This window comes from Podarcis filfolensis (assembly GCF_964270895.1).
Source record: "Podarcis filfolensis genome assembly, chromosome: 2".
NCBI classification, from domain to species: domain Eukaryota; kingdom Metazoa; phylum Chordata; class Lepidosauria; order Squamata; family Lacertidae; genus Podarcis; species Podarcis filfolensis.
In genome coordinates, this window is record NC_139605.1 from 88,954,868 (window position 1) to 88,972,696 (window position 17,829).

At 48.1% G+C, this 17,829-nt stretch overlaps 1 protein-coding gene across 5 annotated transcripts in view; it reads right to left on the reverse strand.

Annotated features, from left to right (window-relative positions):
- SPHK1 (sphingosine kinase 1) overlaps positions 1-13,954 on the reverse strand; it is a 52,107-nt gene extending 38,153 nt beyond the window's left edge. Inside the window, exon 1 of one of the 5 annotated variants that reach the window (XM_083597904.1) lies at positions 13,798-13,954. The gene's annotated coding sequence lies outside the window, so the exon portion shown is untranslated. Of the gene's footprint in view, positions 1-13,793 lie in introns of all 5 variants that reach the window. The other 4 variants (XM_083597903.1, XM_083597905.1, XM_083597906.1 and 1 more) reach the window with 4 other exon arrangements.
- Between the last annotated feature and the right edge of the window lie 3,875 nt (positions 13,955-17,829).

Here is a 17,829-nt window from a genome sequence, read left to right on the forward strand (position 1 = left end):
GTGGGGATAAAGGTAAAGGTAAAGGGGCCCCTGACCATTAGGTCCAATCGTGACCGACTCTGGGGTTTTTGGTGAAATTGACTGGCAGCTTCTGGCCTGCCCACGGAGCCCACACGCTTCCGCTGCGCGTCTCTGTCGCTCCAGGCCCCCAGCTGCCAGTCAATTTCACCAAAGGTTATGGAAGGTCAGCTGACGCTGTGAAGCAAGCCAAGTCCGTGCCGGTGTGTGCTGGATCTCCTGCCAGGGAGGGCAGTGGAGAAAAGCTGAAGCCAGCTGGGGAGCTGTGCCTTTGATCGTGAGGCAAGGAGCTCGCTGGAGGAGCTGTGCTGTACCGGGTGCTGGAGAAGCTACTACTGTTCGTAAGTAAGCTGGGCCCCGGGGGAGAAGATGGCAGAGAGCCATGAATCGTGTGCAGTCCCTTTTGAAGAGGTGGACGGGAAGGAGCCCTGGGTCGAGTGGCAGGCACTGAAGATAGTGGGAGCCAGACCAGAGGGGGCTAGGAGCCAGCCTGAGGGATGCCCAGAAGTGGGGGCCAGATGCTGCACAGAAGCTGAGAGTCCAGCAGGGGCTGGGGAATGCCCACAAAGCCCAATGGGGGCTGGGACAGTGTTTGGAAGCCGATGCAATGCTTCAACACGCCAGAGCGATGGGCAGCTGTGTGCTGGAGAGCTGCTGAGAGCTGGGAAGAGGAAGGCAGGAGCAGTCCATTCCTCTGGAAGCTATGCACCTAAGTTTGGTGGTGCAGGCCAGTCCAAGGGTCTTAAGGGTGCCAAGGCTGTTTGGCAGGAGCTGGAGAAGGTTTGCAGAGAAACCACCGAGCTGGAAGCCAAAGGCCGCATCCCCTGTTGCAGAAAAGCCTCAAGGAGTGCTGCTGGCAAGAGTGGGGGGGCACAGAAGTCCAAAGGCCACTTTGTAAAGTTTTCCACTCGTCGCTGTTTTGTTTGCGGTTCCCCTAACCATCTGCGCAGCTGCTGCCCACAGAGAGCGATGGAGACAGGGCAGGAAAGTCCCAAGGACATTTCCCATGGGAACCAGCCCGGCAGAAGAGGCCAGCGTGGGAAGACGCTGAGGCGGCCGGGGGAAGGAGGTGCTTATCAGCTGTCTGCTTCAATGGCTGTTTTGAAAGACACCTGCAAAGGCCCCAAAGAGGGGGGCAGAAGGAACTCTGTTGCTAAGGCAACGAAGGGCAGAGTGCTGTGTTGGGTAGTTGACTCTGCTGCAAATAGACATCTCGTGCCTGAGACACCTGGTGTCCAGATAAAGAACTGCAGAGCTGTTTCAGCTGGGAAATCAGTGTGTTTTGCTGATGGGTCACAGAGGCTTGTAACAAAAGCTGGGAATGTTTTTGTTTCTCTTTTGCAGGCGCAGCTGGAAGTCTACGTGGCGCCGGGAATGAATTGTTGTCTTGTATCTGTACCGCGTCTTTTACAGGAGGGGTATATGGTTTGTTTTGAGAACAATGTCTGTACAATTTCCAGAGGGGGGAAGCAACTGGTACGTGTTGAGAAAAGTCAGAACAACCTCTTTGTTCTGGAAACACCTCTGGAGGAAAAGGGAGTGGGGAATGCTGGGAAAGCAAACATTCACACTCATGTTTCATGTGCATGCGTGTGGCACAAGAGGATTGCACATGGGTCTTGTGATGACTTGCAGATGTTATCAGAATGCACCAAAGGGTGCAAGGTAAGAGAATGTGGTGAAACCCTAAATTGCAGGGCTTGCAGGAAAGCCAAGAACAAGGGATACAGTTATCCCAGGGTGGAGAGAGTAACCACAAAGCCTTTTGAGCTTGTGCACGGAGACCTGTTTGGGCCAATGCCTCAGCCAAGTCTGGGCGGAGCCAGGTTTCTGCTGACATTGTTAGATGATTTTACTCAGAACTCCTGGGCGTTTTCGCTGAGAACGCAGGAGGAAGCAACGCAACTGATCAGGGATTGGGTTGCAGAGGTGGAACGGAGGTTCTCCACCAAGGTGCAGGGATTCAAGTGTGACCGTGGTTCAGAGGTCACTGGGTCTGCTCTAAAGAGTTTCTTTCGCCAGAGGGGGATACGTCACAAGGTGACTTCGCCTCAGGAGAGTGGCGTGGCAGAGCTGAGGAGTGAAGCTCTGGTTCAAGCATCAGAAGTCCTACTGTGTGAGCTCAGCTCCGGTTAGGAGCGCACCGAGAATGAGCGCGCTGTCGCCGGGATTTATGATCTGTTGATCTGTACGAGATTAAAGCTCTTTGTAAGATAAGGAAGAAACCGAGCGTCTGACTGATTTACTGCACACAAGGCTGCTTCTACCGCTGTGTACTTAACTCTGCTAACGGCAGCTGGGGGCCCGGAGCGACAGAGACACACAGGCGGAAGCGTGTGGGCTCCGTGGGCAGGCCAGAAGCTGCCAGTCAATTTCACCAAAGGGTTGCGGCGCTCATCTCGCTTTATTGGCCGAGGGAGCCGACGTACAGCTTCCGGGTCATGTGGCCAGCATGACTAAGCCGCTTCTGGCGAACCACAGCAGCACACGGAAACACCGTTTACCTTCTTGCCGGAGCGGTACCTATTTATCTGCTTGTATTTTGATGTGCTTTCAAACTGCTAGGTGGGCAGGAGCAGGGACCGAGCAACGGGAGCTCACCCCAGCACAGGGATTCGAACCGCCGACCTTCTGATCGGCAAGTCCTAGGCTCTGTGGTTTAACCCACAGCGCCACCCGCATCCCAACAAGTATTTAGAGGTCCCATGGAAGAGTTTCTTCTGTTAAAAAAGAAGTAACCCTGTAACAAGTGGTGGTAATGATTTTCAGTGTTTTATGACCTAAAAAGAGAGTCCTGGGGAGAATTTTGTGTCCACAAGCAACCCCAACGTTACACACGGAGCACTTCCACAATCCTACACAGGTCTGTAGACATGTGAGTATACTGGGGAATAGCCGTAAATCATGCAATACTCTCAATTACTGTGGTGCAAGGAGCTTTCATTAAGTAATTAGTGCACTTCAGTACACAATGCTCTCTCAGCATGCTAGGGATGTGGGTCATGCAGTGGGCATGATACAATCCTGGCTACACCATTTCATTTATTAAATATGGAGTTGGAAATCATCTCATTAGGTATAACTTGCAACAGCTCATCATTATCCTACACAACAGTGAGCAAAGCAACATTATGCACTAACCATTATAAATTACTCATTTGTTCTCAAAGCATATTTGCTGCCTCCAGAAACCTTCTATTCTCTTGCCACCACCATTCCCAGTTGTTGTTGTTGTTTTTTATGAAACCGAAGATAGGACTGATTGGAATGAGTTCAGGCGCACAAATCTGCCTTTAAACCCCTTCGCTGCTGAACAAATTCTGCCCATAAACAACATTGCTTTCTGCCTAAGCAAGGAATTGGTGCATTTTGCTTAAGACATGAGACTTGGGGGGACGATGACACACCAGGCTTTCTTTTAAACTCAAGTGAGCCAAGTATTCAACCAATACTGTATCTGTTATTAGGAGATTCATATTACCAAAGTTCATACCAATGATGGTTCAGAATGCCTTACTGCTCATTTGTTCCCCCATCATGTTTTCTTTTTATCTATTAAAAAAAGAATCTCAAGTTCTTCTCCAAGGGCCCTGTTTCTGAAGCAATACTGGTTCTGCTGAGTGAAAGGGCTACAAGGTCTAACTCAGATCCTGAGATATGTGCCATTCATAGTTTTCTTTTCCCTCTTCCCTCTTTCTACCTCAGAGGAGGCTGCTTAATCTCTCACATGGCCCAGCAATTCTGCACAACTCCTTCTCCTCTCCTCCTTCTCCCTCCCTTTTCTCCTCCTGCCCCTGGTGACAAATCTTGCTTCATGTTTATGACTCATGTTTGTTATTGTCCAGCCAGGGGCAAGATTCTCAGGGACAGCAGATTATGCAATCATATTAAGTGAGCCGGCTGGGCAGAGCTGTGACACACTAGAAGAACAAGGCCAGGACATGCCATTCTTCAGCTGAAGATTGCGGTTGTTTTCACAAAAGAGGCTGAAATTAGTTTTTTGCTTTTCCACATCTCCAGTTCAAATGCAAAACCTTTGTTGGCTCAAATGTGCATTTGCTTTAAAATTTATCTGTCTTGCTTCCTACCCCATGTTAAATACTCTCACAAAAATGCATTTACTTTACATTATTTACATTAAAACAATTTCTTAACAGCACTTGTGAAAGCACCTGCAGTGTAAGTGGCCTAGGTTAAAGGTATCTGTTACTTTAGAGTCTAAGGAAAGTGAATGACAACTGCATGGCACAGTCTATAAGAGGTTCTGGATTGCTATGTCCCTTGAACCAAGGAGCAAGCCTAGCATGATGAACTGATAGCTGAGGGATAATTGCAGGAATATGTGACTGAAGGGCAGGGCTTTTTTTCAGCCTGAACTCGCTGGAACTTAGTTCCAGCACCTCTCAGGTGGGCACCAGTGCCATTCTAAGAGAACAAGGGAGGCATTCGTGGTGAGTTCTGGCACCTCTTCTCCTAGAAAAATAACACAGCTGAAGGAAGAAGAAGAAGAAGCAGTATCCCCAGGTAAACTACGGTAATCTCTTCCCAGGTAGTCCAATTTCTTTGTAAACATAATAGAGATGCTTGCTCTCCCGTCATCCTTTTGACAAATGTGCATTATTATCATGTGTCTTAAGGGAATGTGATTGTCAAACAGGAATTTTCTTTTGTCCTTGAAGACAAAGGAATTTGATTAATCCTTCAATTGGAATAAGGCAAGCCCAATTGAACACACAACCCGAATCACCACATGAGGGAGTTTATTCAACTTGTGTTGCCATCAGGCTACTGATGACACACAACTCTACTTTTCTACAGATCAAGCAGGAGTACAGAGGTGGATTCAGGGGAGCACAACGGGCTGGGAATTGCACTGGGCATGGAGTCTTGGGGGTGCCACAACTCTGATTTACAATGGAGCACAAGAAGCAGGGGGCAACAAATTTTGGCATCGCACAGAGCGCTGAAATTTGAGACCCCAGGGTTCCCCACTGCAGGAGTAGCAGTGGATCTGCTGCAATTGTACCTGGCCTAAGCAATGGATGAATAAGAGCCAACAGACTGGAGCTCAATCCAGGATGTTAGTGGGTAGTTCTTCTGTTCAGATGAATGGAATGCATCCTGCTCTGTAAGGTCTCTCTTGATATTGCCTTACTAGGAAATTGCCTTACTAGGATATTGCCTTACTAGGAAATGCACTGAGCATTTTACAATTTGGTTGCCTTTCTTTCTTTCCTTTTTTTTAAAGTATAATTTTGGGGACAAGGGCTGTGGGAAGAAGCCCACAAGCTGGACCAGAATTCAACAGCACTTCTGATTCCCCCAACGTTGGAAGTAGAATATAGTCATCATGGCTAGTACCTATTGATCACCTATCGCAATGGGATACTGTCAGGGAACTGCCATCGGGAGAACTGGAGAGGAAGGGGCTCACAGAGGCTGGCAGAGACTTGTCAGCTGAGGAGGGAACCAGCAGGGGGAGAGAGGCAGTTCCAAGGGATAGTGAGTCGGAGATATGGCGTAGAGACACCTCCAGCAGCAACAGCGGGGAGGTTTCAGGACCTCCCATAGGGACGCCCACTCCCCGCCGGAAACTATCGCGTCGAGAGTCCAGAAGGCGCGTTTCCGTTAAGGAGCTTTTATGCTGGAAGAAGTTCCGCAAACGCCCACTGTCAGATTCTGCCAGCGACTGACAGAGCCATGCTTATGGAGCTCCGTTACAGACAGAGGTTTGTGCACTCAGCCAAACTCTGAGGGACTAGGAATTTCACGCACAAGCAGCTAATCATCCCATCACAGCAATCTGACAGTCCCTGAAAGCAGCTTGTGCACAGCGGCATCATGAGCAACCCAGCCGGAACCGGAGAAGCAGGAGGAGCTGGAGCGGGTCCAAGCCTCGAAGAAAGGTACCGGGTGTTGGAGGTCCAGCTAGCGCTGCAAACGGCGAGGCTTGATGAGAGGAGGGCGCAGGATGCAGAAAAGGCAAAGGCCCCCCCACAAGCAAGAAAGATGCCAGGGTTGGTGCAGAAGTTTGGGGGGGATCCCAGGAACTATCAAGCCTTCAGGACAGAGATGCAGTATGCTCTCAATCTGCAGTTTGATGACTTTCCCGACGAGGAATCGCGAGTGGCGTTTGTGGTTAGCCATCTCGAAGGGGGGGCAAGAGACTGGGTTAGACCCCTGATGGCAGGGAATAATGAGGTCTTGAAGGACGCAAGGAAGTTTTTTCGCGCCATGGACCTGATGTTTTCCAGCGACATTGAGCAGGGAGTGGTGCGCAGGCAGTTGATGGCTTGTAAACAGGGGAGCCGATCTGTCCGTGAGTACTGGACTGAGTTTACCATGTTGATACATAAATTGGGGTGGGATCTATCAGCGGAACCCATTCAAATGCTTTTCGAAGAGGGACTTTCTTCGGCTGTGAAAGACGAACTTTCCAGGGCGCCCAGGGCGGAGTCGATGGACCAGCTGACCAAATCGGCGCTGGCCATTGGAGCGCGCCAGGAGGCGAGAGCCTTGGAGAAGCGGGAAGGGAAAGGGGAGCGTTGGAGGGATTTCCGCATTCCAGAGATTCCAGAGCCAGCTTCCCCGCCCGGAGAGCCGATGGAAATTGGTACAGCACGCGCGCGCGCAGTTTCAAATCCCAGTGAAGGGAGGAAGAAGGAAGGGAAGAGCGCCAAGAAATGTTATCTCTGCCAACAGCCAGGTCATTTTGCCAGAGTCTGTCCACAAAGAAAGGAATGGCAAGGGATGGCGGGAGCTGTTGGGGGAAAGGAGGAGGAAGGGCAGGAGCAAGTAAAAGCCAACGCCTGGCTGCCACCTTCAGGGCACAGCAGCCAGGCCAAGGAGCAGTAAAAGTGCCCACGCCAGAACCTCCAAGACCAGCCCTAGTGATAGAGGTGTTGCTAGAGCTGCCAAACGGACATCCATTAAAGATAAAGGCGCTATTGGACTCAGGCAGCTCCTGCAATTTTATGAGCAAGGAGTTTGCAGCTGAACACCAGATACAGACAATCCCTTTAAGTAACCCCTTGCAGGTGACCACGATTGATGGGAGGGAGCTGTTAGGAGGAGATGTCAGCTTACAGACTGTCCCAATGATAATGAGGGTGGCCAGGCACACTGAAAGAATAGCGTTCAATGTGGCCACCTTGGGAGGGGCTCCCATTATTTTGGGAATGAGCTGGCTAGCGTTGCATGATCCGCTAGTGGGCTGGCATCAGAGAGTGGTCTCCTTTGGGTCAGCACATTGCCTAGAACACTGCAAAGAGGGGAAGGCTCTGGAAGGGGCAAAGGCCTTTCTAGCAGGGACGGAAGTAACGGACAAAGGGAAGGTGCCCAAACAATACGCTGACCTAAACAATGTCTTCAGCGAAAGGGAAGCAGACAAACTACCGCCACATAGGCCCTTTGACTGCCAGATCAATCTAGTCCCTGGAGCCCAGCTGCCAGTGGGCAAGCTGTATGCCATGTCAGACAGGGAAATGCAGGAGTTAAGGGAGTTTATTGATAAAAACCTAAAGCGAGGTTTCATCAGAGAGTCCAGAGCGGTGGGGGGCAGCCCAGTGTTTTTTGTGGACAAAAAAAACACGGATAAACCGAGACTTGTAGTGGACTTTCGGGCCTTGAATGCGATGTCAGAACCAGTGGCTTTCCCCATGCCCAGAATCGATGACATTTTGACCAGGGTGAGGAAGGGAAAGATTTTTACCAAACTGGACCTAAGGGGAGCGTACAACCTGATACGGATAAGGAAGGGGGATGAATGGAAGACAACTATGTTCACCCATCTAGGGGCTTTTGAATATCGCGTTATGCCCTTCGGATTACAAGCAGGCTCAGCATGTTTTCAATCGTTCATGAACCACGTCCTGGGACCTCTGCTCTACAAGAATTGTGTGGCCTTCCTAGATGACGTGTTAGTATATTCAGAGAATGAAGAGCAGCATGTAAAGGACGTCAGGGAGGTGTTAAGCCGACTACAAGCAAACCAGCTGTGGGTGAAATTGGAGAAGTGTCAGTTTCACACCAAGGAGGTGGAATTCCTGGGGTACCGCTTGTCAGACAAGGGATTAGCCATGGATCCAGGCAAGGTCCAGGCGGTGCTGGAATGGAAAACACTGAAAACGAAAAAAGATGTGCAGAGATTCTTAGGGTTTGGGAACTTTTATCGTAAGTTCATCAAGAATTTTGCCCACTTAACGGCTCCCATTACGGACTGTCTCAGCAGCAAGAAGAAATTTGTTTGGACGGAGGAGGCGCAGCAAGCATTCGAAGATTTGAAAAAGGCATTCGCTTCGGAAGAACAACTCTTGCATGTGGATTTACAAAAACCAATGAGAGTGGAAACTGATGCCTCAGACCAGGCGGTGGGGGCGGTGCTTCTTCAGCCGGGAAAGAGTACGTCGGAGTGGAGACCGTGTGCCTTCTTCTCGCGTAAGCTAAACAAATCCGAGAGGAACTACACGGTATATGACCGAGAACTACTCGCCATTCACGAGGCGTTCCGGAGATGGAGACACTTACTAATTGGTGCACAACATAAGGTGCAAGTATGCACGGACCACAAGAATTTAGAGTATTGGAGAACAGCACGAGTGCTCAACCAACGGCAAGTGAGATGGGCACAGGAGTTTTCCAAATTTAATTTTGAAATTTGCTATGTGCCAGGTCCAGAAAACGTCAGGGCGGACGCTCTCTCACGTAAACCTGAATATTTGGAGGGGGAGGGAGCACCCGAAGAGAGACATATCATCCCAGAGGACCACTGGGTGTGTGGGGCGGCGTTGGTGGGGCAGAGGGAACTGGTAGAGGAGACGGAGAATGATGAATACGCCCAGAATAAGCTCAGAGGTCTCCGGAGGGAGGGAGAAAACCCCGGAAGTTTTGAAGAAAGAAACGGAGCATTGTATTACAAAGGGGCACTGTATATACCCGAAGGGGAATTGAGAGGGAGAGTTCTCAAACAGCTGCACGACAGCCCCACCGCGGGGCATTTTGGGCAACACAAAACCATGTGGTTGGTTACCAGGGAATTTTGGTGGCCCAAGGTGAGGGAAGATGTAAGGGAGTATGTAAGAGGGTGTGACCAATGCCAGCGAGCCAAGGGAGAAAGGAGGGCGCCGGCGGGGTTATTAGAACCGTTACCCACACCAGAACGACCATGGGAGGCAGTATCGATAGATTTTATGACTGACCTACCTAAATCCAAGGGGAAAACCGCCATCCTGGTCGTAGTAGACCTGTTAACTAAGATGGGCCACTTTGTAGCTTGCTCACATGCAGTCACGGCTGAAGAGACAGCCAAATTGTTTGTAGAACATATTTTCAGGCTGCATGGCACCCCCTTGAGGGTGGTATCAGACCGAGGCAAACAATTTACGTCCAGGTTCTGGAGGAAGCTCATGAGCTTGCTGCATGTAGAGGTTAATTTTTCAACTGCCCGGCACCCTGAAACCAATGGGCAGGCGGAAAGAGCAAACGGTATCCTCCAACAATACCTGAGGTGTTATGTCAATGACAGAGAGAACGATTGGGTCGAAAAGTTGGCGCTGGCGGAGTTTGCCTACAATAATGCGGAGAATGTGTCCACTGGGATGAGCCCCTTTTTGGCTAATTATGGGTGCCACCCCAGGGCATTTCCAGGGGGAGGAGGGGAGAGATGGAGCGTCCCAGCAGCCGAACATTTTGTAGAAGAAATGGAAGCGATCCATCGTCAACTCCAACTCAACTTAGAAAGGGCCAAGGAAGAATATAAGAGGCAGGCCGACAAGAACAGAAGGGAAGGTGAAACCATAAGGGTGGGGGATCAGGTATGGCTGTCAACCCAAGGGTTGCCGTTCAAGGGGGGTTGCAAGAAATTGAGACCCAAAAGATTGGGACCTTTTGAGGTCATTCAACAGGTCAACCCAGTAGCTTTCAGGCTCCGGTTACCGAACCACATGAAACTGCATCCAGTATTCCACAGGTCATTACTGTCACCGTATAGGGGGGGAAGTGAAGGGTTTTCCACACGGGGACCAGTCTTAGAAGAAAGGGAAAACAGCAACCATGTGGCGGAAATCCTCGACTCCAGGTGGAAGGGTGATCAGGTGGAGTATTTGGTAGCGTGGGAAGGGGAACCGGAGTCAGAAAACACCTGGGTGGCGGCAGAGGAGGTCAATGACGAGATCTTGATCGAAACATTCCATCGAAGGTTCCCCAGGAAACCCCAGCCAGTAGCGAGGTTCCAGAGGGAGTACTTTGGCACCACTGACGAGGAGGAGGAACTGGAAGGGTTCGCAGAATCAGGGTTGGAAGAAGGAATAGACTCCGAGGAGGAGGACTACTTAGAAACCAGAAACAGCAACCGGTGGAGGGAAATGTTTGAGACTTCGGAAAATGAGGGAGGTTCTTTCAGGGGTTTTGCTCCCTCGCCTCCCGCAGAGGAGGGGAAAGGAGGGGGTGAAGGGGGCCCTGGAGGGGAGGTGGATGTCAGGGAACTGCCATCGGGAGAACTGGAGAGGAAGGGGCTCACAGAGGCTGGCAGAGACTTGTCAGCTGAGGAGGGAACCAGCAGGGGGAGAGAGGCAGTTCCAAGGGATAGTGAGTCGGAGATATGGCGTAGAGACACCTCCAGCAGCAACAGCGGGGAGGTTTCAGGACCTCCCATAGGGACGCCCACTCCCCGCCGGAAACTATCGCGTCGAGAGTCCAGAAGGCGCGTTTCCGTTAAGGAGCTTTTATGCTGGAAGAAGTTCCGCAAACGCCCACTGTCAGATTCTGCCAGCGACTGACGGAGCCATGCTTATGGAGCTCCGTTACAGACAGAGGTTTGTGCACTCAGCCAAACTCTGAGGGACTAGGAATTTCACGCACAAGCAGCTAATCATCCCATCACAGATACCATCATCCACTTTACCTGAGGGCAGCAGGGCTAGTTTAGAGGATGCATGATGTGTGGAGGTCACACACTGCTCTGCCCTCCTCCAGATGGATATGCCAAAGAGACTCTGAGGGGAATGGCTGCCAGCAGGCGGATGGGCAGGTCTTTCACTGCTGCCCCCAGCATCTGCTTCCTGAGTCCATTGCCTCATTCTGCCTAATGGTAGAGTCAGCCCTTTTGAGGTCTGATGTGGAAACAAGTGAGAGGCAGGATAATTACCGTACTTTTCCGTGTATAACATGCCCCCGTGTATAAAATGCCCACTATTTTGGGGGCTATAAATTAAGAAAATGAGGGGGAATGTCCAGAGTTGTTGAGCTTTTTTTAGGGGGGATTGCCAAAAATCACTCACCAGCCTGGCCGATGCTAATATGCACACACGTCACAACAACCTAACGTCTGTCCCATCGCCAACAAAAGCAGCCTATTACCCGCCCAACTGCCACAGCAACACCCAATCAACACCACCCCTTGCCACAGACACCAATAAGACGCTGCAGACCACCTCCAACTCGCAGCATCAACCAGTCCCACATCTCCCCTAAACACTACCTATCTGTAAGACAATCGTCTTATACATGGAAAAGTACGGTAATTGGAACTTGAGTTACATTATAAGCAAGACAAAGGAAATTGTAATATGATTTCATTGTAATATGACCCAGGAAGCCAGGTCCTGGAGAGCTGATTCAGAGGTGTGGCCAAGCTGGGGAAGGTTGTTGCTAGCTATGAAGTCTCCCAGGCCTCATCAGAAATAACATTTGTTAATCTTTAATTCAGCTTCTAGTGGCAAACAGATGAAGACAAAATATCCCCCATTCAGTGTAAACATGAAGGCACTCTAGTAAGAGATACAGATTTCAGCTGAGAACAGCGTTTAGTTTGCTATCTATTGCTATAAAGATCTTGTTCCTAAAATGATGTCATCTTCTATGCAGAGGCTATTACTAAAATGTGAAGAAAATATCAATATTTTTGAATCTGACCTTTCCTATGCTATGTGAGGAGGAAAAGCAGTATTCTTAGGGAAGCAACAGAAATGGAAGAACTTATACATTCAGGGGGTGGAATCTGTGCCAAGTTATTTATTATACCTTGTTGGATATTGAACATAAAAGGTCTCTGACCTTTGACCGTTTTCGTTCTGATCATTTTTGCCTTTACTCCCCATAGCTCTCTTGTACTGATCAATAGATGCATAATTGGCAGCAGTTCAGCTTTTCTCATTGCCGCACATGCACACCAGCCAAATTTCTGCAGAAAAGGTTTGTTGACCTTTAGCAGGGGCTGCCTTTTCATAACCGGTATGTCTTATCTAATATTTTGGAACCTGCCTCCATAAGTTAAAAAACTTTGGATGGGATTCACCTAATGAGTCCTGTCAGTGGAAGCCCCAAGCAAGGACTTCCACTTGTGCAACAGGGTGTCCTGGACTGGCAGGATGCTGAGAAGTGGTGGGAGGCACCAGATGGGGACCCCCAAGGGAATCCCCGGTGAAGGCTCAGAGCCAGGGGGTTGGTGGTGGGACAATGATGCATGGTCAGAGGGAGAAGAGGGAGCAGACTGGAAGGAGGAGGTGTTGGAAGCTGAAGAGGCCACAGGGTTTAGTGAGCAGGAAGAGGCTGTGGCAGAGAGCAGTCTAGGCTCAGAGGCGGCAGCAGAGGGGGTCAAGAGGAAGAGTGGAGGCAGGCTGCAGAAGAAGCCAGGGAATCTCCCCCTCCTGCTGTAACCAGATCCCCTCCCTGCTGGTCTCCCAGAACACCAAGATAAACAAAGTTCAGAGCAAAGAGACAAGAGACAAGGAAGAAACTGGGGGAAGAGCCTTAGATAGAAGTGGGAAGGTGGGAACCTTCAGTCCTTGCAATTGCCTCAGAGGGGCAAGATCTACAGGGAAGGGTTGCTGTGACCACTAGGCCTGCACTGTTTTGGCTTATTTGAATAAAGAGTTGACTTCAGTGACACCAGGTGTTTTATAGCTGACCATCCCCTGACTCCGGCTTCTGATACAGGGCTATCACTCCCTTCTGCACCTCCCCATGTCCCCCCCCCAAAAAAAATTGGGGGGTGGGGTATCAGGAAAACTCCTGGACAATACATGGGAAGAGGAAAGGGGATTGTTCCATCTTTTTAAACTGAAGTGACAGAAGTCAGTTTTGTATGTCCAAAACTGACTTCTGTCACTTCAGTTTTTCTAAAAAAAATCTATGTTTGAGAGGGGGTGGCAAAGACTATGCTTTCAACAAAAGGAAAACCCTGAATCGTACCTAAAGAGGCTAAAGTGATTTGTAGAGACGAACAACGTTACCTTTTTTGCCATGCAGGTTCTGAAACTGCAGTGTTGGATAATAATGACCGTTTGGCACCAATACACCCTAGCCTGTATTTAGAAATTAAAACGAGGTGGTTCGGATCCCTCTCCTTATATTATGGTCACTAGGATCCCCCCCCACCTCAAAACAAAAGCCCAGTGCCACCTCACATGGCAATTAGGTTTGAAAACAGACTTTCCTTGGTCCCTAATGGAAGGCTGTTTTGAACCTAACTGCCGTGTAGGGAGTGGGCTGGTCAGGTGAGGAGAGCAGGCCGCATGCTGGAGGTGTAGGCCCTGCAGGCTACCTCAGACCCACAGGGTGGATGTTCCCCACCCCTGCCACAAATAATTTGACACCCTACTTTTTCCCTATGTGGGCAAATCATCTGTAAGTTGCCAAGTTAAAAGCTGGTGCCTGCAGAACCTTCTCCTTATGACTTCTTGGGAATTAATTCTTTCTAGCTTGGACCACGAGTCAGCACCACCTAGAGGCTGCATGTGGCGGTGATACGTATCAGAAAAATAAATAAAGAGTGTTACCTGCCTGTAACAGCTATTAGTGAAGAAGCAGCTCCGTGCAGCCACATGATGCCAAGCCTTGGTTACTTGGGCACTGTTTGCATAGAATTTCTGGAACATTCTGAAAGAATGTCTGCTGGGCAGGATGCTTCTCTTTCCTCATCTCATCCTCACAACTGGGTGTGATATAAAAGGGAGGCTGAATAATGAGATACAACCACCTGGATAGATTTTGAAATCATGAGCTTTAATTTCAGAGTAGGGCAATGAGCAGAATGATAACCAAAGTGTATCAGGGAAGGGGGAACGATTGCAGGGATAACTGAAATTTTCAGTCCAAACCTTAAACTTGTATCGCCGTGGGGCTTACCTCTGAATAAATGTGCTTCGGGTTGTCCCAAAAGATTAGTCTGACTAATCTTCCTGTAGGATTTTGAGAAATGGTAGCAGGAGAAGTAGTAGGAGCACAGATTTCCTGTGGCACAGTTCCCAAACTGGGAGTTGTGAACTACATTCAGATGATCCTCTCTGTGTGTTTGTGGTGGAAGATGGGAGATGTCACATCCAGCACATTAAATATTCATATTGATTTTAATTTTTTTATTGTGTCTTTTTTATTTATTATATTGTGTTTGATTGTATTGCAGTTTGAATTCTGTGGAATTAAAATTGTTGTGCATTAAAAGAAACGAAGAAATGAAATACCATTAAAAATCATGCCGCGTCTAACACAGTGCATTACAATAGCGGCAAAAGCCAGGAAAAATAATGAAACCAAGATCCTCAGCAGTTTTCAAGTGGTCCGTAGTGGTTCCTTCAAAAGATCAAACCCAAAACGTATGAAAAGCCTTGGTTTTGCAAAATTTTTATTTCTTGTGCCCTCTTCACTTCACTGGCAAGACCAAACTGTGCTGCTAATGAAATACAAGTGTTTCAGCAATGAATACACACATTTATGTCTTCACCAATTTTAAAGTGTGGTACAGAAAACTTTGTGATTGGAGCTGTATGTAAAGTGTAGTGGTGGGGGTTTAAACATTTTAAATTCTATCAAATACTACTATGGTTGAGGAACAGCTTTTGCACTTTCTTCAGTTTGGCTATTTTTGCTATGATTAAATGCTCCCAAGTCATGATGTCCTGAGTAATGAAACAAAGCAGCTAATAATAACAGAAAGTTCTTGCTAGTAAATTATTTGAGATTATTACAAGGTTACTTAAGGGTTCAGAGTTTTGGACGCAGTAGGTATAGCACACTGAGCAAGACAATTATCGCTAGCCACAATGTTCCCTGCCGAATGTGGTGATTCATAAATTACTCTGTGATTAAGGCTTACAATGCTCCTTTAAGAAGCAGTAACTGTGTCTCAGCGTTACCAGTGACTGTCTCCTTTTGTGATACTTCTCAGCAGTACTGCTTTAACCACCCCCTCCTTGTGTCAGTTTTCCAAACAAACAGCCTGAAGAAAGCATAATGAGGGTGTGATACAGTCCTCAAGAAGCCATGCACAGTTGCGCACTCTTCTTCCTGTTCTCTGCAAAAATTAGGGGACTGTGTGCCAGTTATGCTGCCTTGCACAGACAAAATAAAGTACTTCTTCACATAGCATGTAGTTGAAACTGTGGAATTTGTTCCCACAAGAGGTAAGGATGGACACCAACTGAGATGACTTTAAAAGCGGATTGGACACATTTGTGGAGTGTAAGCCATGATGACTATCTTCTACCTTCATTGTTGGAAGAGGTTTGAATACCAGTTGCTGGAAACCATGAGATGCTCCTTTTGACATTCTGTCTTCCCTGCACATGGTTGAAATCTCATGTTGTTTACCTTCCAAGTTTGCCTCATGGGATCTAGGCCTCCCTTAGAACTTACCACATCCTTAGCATGCTCCCATCTTCTTGTTTGGCAACAACAATCCCCTCCCGTTGCCTCTGTCTGTTTCTCTGCCTGACTTCCTTCTCTACAAAACTAATCAAGTGAGTTATCACATTGGATCTGTATAGCCTCCATGTCTATTTTTGTGCATACTATGAATACTTATCAACTACTCTCTGTTTTGCCTGCTGCTGATTTCTCACTGGTATAAGTGCATAAAGCAAGTTCTTTGTGGAATGGTGTGGCTGCATGAGAGCTTAGGAAACACACTTCCATTAATAGCACATGTTTACATGTGTGTTTCCACATGTATAGTATGACCAGGAGTATGTGTTAACTTCCATTTTCTGGTTGGGATGGATACAAGGCAGACATGCTTGCAAGCAAGGTGTACCTGGCACACTTACCCAGCACAGACTGGGTAGTGTTGGGGAATGTTCCTTGGGCTGAGCCAGAAGAGGTTATTAGTGGGTTCCTTCCTTCCTTCCTTCCTTCCTTCCTTCCTTCCTTCCTTCCTTCCTTCCTTCCTTCCTTCTCTCTCTCTCTCTCTCTCTCTCTCTCTCACACACACACACACACCCCTCTCTTCTCTCTCTCTCTGATTACCAGTTTGTTTTATGGGCCCAAGTGCTGGTTTTGACCCCAAAAGCCTTATACAGCTTGGGACACCTACATTTAAAGGACTGTTTTCCCCTCCCGCTATAAACCTACATGTACTCTGAGATCACTCTCTGAGGCTCTTCTCTGCATGCCACCTCTAAGAGAAACCTTCTAGCAAGGTGGGGCTGACAAGGGGAGAGAAATGTGGAGGCAGCACCAAACACAAAGAAATGGAACTGGGGCAAATATATATGAAATCCAACCAAATAATACAATGTACAGCAGTTGGCAGTGAAGACCTGCTGCAAGGGCATAAGAACACAAGGTCTCTCTTGATTTTGCATTACTATGGAAATTGCTTTCTGCCCCTGAATAAGGAGTTCAGCAAAAGGCACTGAGCATTTTACAATTTGATTACATTTCTTTCTTTCCAGTTTTTAAAAAGCATAATTTTGGGGACCAGGGCTATGGGAAGCCCACAAGCTGGACCACAGTTCAGCAGCACTTCCGATTCTCTCAACAGTGGAAGTGGAAAATAGTCATGAATGATCATGTCATGGCACTTGTTTTTGACCCAGATTCCCATAGCCAGTGCTACTCTCATTATAGCAAAAGGAGCCAGATTGCAAGAGGGGAGCATGCGAGGTATTCTCTGGTTCTAGAGGGGCAGCACACTAGGTCAATCTCCTAAATAGCAGAGGGCTATTCCCCACATGGCTTCTGGTGATCTTTCATGCAGGAAGGAATAAGACAGTGGAGGGAGCTGTTCCTTCTGCAAACCATCAAGGGCAAAAAGGCGGCAGCAGTTTTGTGATGCACCGATTGATACTCCACCCTGCAGTTGTGGCCATTCAAACAGAACTACAAGCTGATTATCTATGCCTCTTTACCTTATGTCCCTACCGTTAAGGAAATATCACTTCTCCCAACTAGCTGTCTTTTATAAATTATCAAAGGGCTCCTCTAGATTACCTGTTTATTCAGTGCTCAACCTGATTTGCTTGCCCAAAGCTTATGCAGAGGTTAGATTATATCTCATCTTTATTGAGCAATCATTCTGATTTGTTTGTAGGGAGGTTATACAACAACACAATCTTATTGAGCATTCATCCTGATTTGCTTGCATAACACACTTTTCAGTGCACAACTGTCACTTCCCTAAGCACAGAAAGTGCATTTTTAAAGTAAATTTTTAAAACACTAAGGTGATAAGAGTGTTTCACCCACTTTAACTTTGCAAACCTAAAATTTCGGTATGCACTTGAGTCATTTCCCCAAAATAGCAATTCCCATCTTGATTTAGCCTTACCAAGTACCCCAGCTGTTTACACACTCGCATTTACTCTGCATCCAGTGTGTTCCCACCACTTGTCTGGGAAGCAGTGTACAGTGGTACCTCGGGTTACAGACGCTTCAGGTTACAGACACCTCAGGTTACAGACTCTGCTAACCCAGAAATAGTACTTTGGGTTAAGAACTTTACCTCAGGATGAGAACAGAAATCGCATGCTGGTGGCAGCGGGAGGCCCCATTAGCTAAAGTGGCACCTCAGGTTAAGAACAGTTTCAGGTTAAGAAC